Source organism: Frankliniella occidentalis, unplaced genomic scaffold (assembly GCF_000697945.3).
Source record: "Frankliniella occidentalis isolate FOCC.00 unplaced genomic scaffold, Focc_3.1 Scaffold318, whole genome shotgun sequence".
NCBI lineage: Eukaryota > Metazoa > Arthropoda > Insecta > Thysanoptera > Thripidae > Frankliniella > Frankliniella occidentalis.
The window spans coordinates 171,211-172,020 of record NW_026267443.1 but is presented as its reverse complement, the minus strand read 5'-3'; the positions used below and the strand labels follow the sequence as shown (position 1 = coordinate 172,020).

The 810-nt window shown below is 63.3% G+C and overlaps 1 protein-coding gene across 1 annotated transcript in view; it reads left to right on the top strand.

Moving 5' to 3' along the window:
- Window positions 1-810, top strand: part of LOC113214316 (neurosecretory protein VGF-like) — a 35,401-nt gene that overhangs the window by 879 nt on the left and 33,712 nt on the right. The window lies entirely within an intron of this gene.

Here is an 810-nt window from a genome sequence, read left to right as displayed (position 1 = left end):
CGGCTCGGCACGGCACGGCACGGCACGGCACGGCACGGCACGGCACGGCACGGCGGGCCCGGGGGACAGGCACGCCAGTCACCGCCGCCCCACCCCTGCGGCCCTGGGCGTGCCCGCCCGGCCTGGCCCCACCACCTCGACTCACCTCTCATGCTCCGACGACACCTTACACGCCGAGCTCAGCCCCCCCTAACGGCCGCGAGACTCAGTTGCGGGGGCGCGCCGATAGCGAAAGTCACGCGGCGGCGCGAGAGAGAGGAGGCGGCCCCAAGAGCAACAGATTTTTGCAGCGGCAAGACCAGCGCCACGCCGCCGCCTCAAACCATCCATAACCTGCTGTCAGTGCTCTCCCCCCCCCCCTTCCTCGCCCACCGCACTTGCGAGACGGAGAGGAGGAAGCGGGCGGCTTGCAAAGAGGTAGCCTCGATACGTCAGCCCGTCATACACCTGCCATTGGTGCGAGGGTGTTGGAGGCTCGGAGGTTGGAGGGGGCGGGGCGCGGGGGGTTCTGCTCGGTGCACTCCCACCCCTCGCCCCTGCGCGCCCCTACTCACCAACCCCTTCCTTTCTGCAGTCTGGCCCCATGATACAAGCCCCGTCGTTCGCCCTGACCCGATTCCAGCCGACGACGTTTTTCACCATTTATGTTGAGAAGCGAAAGCGAAGGTAAAGATAACGTCGTCGACGCTACGTTAGGCAGCGATGCACCCATTATTTGGTGCTGCTGCTTCAGGATAGAAAAGAAACTTCGCCAGTTTTACCTTTCAATAAAAAACAGAACATGAGTTTTCAGTCTCTTTCATTGTTCTG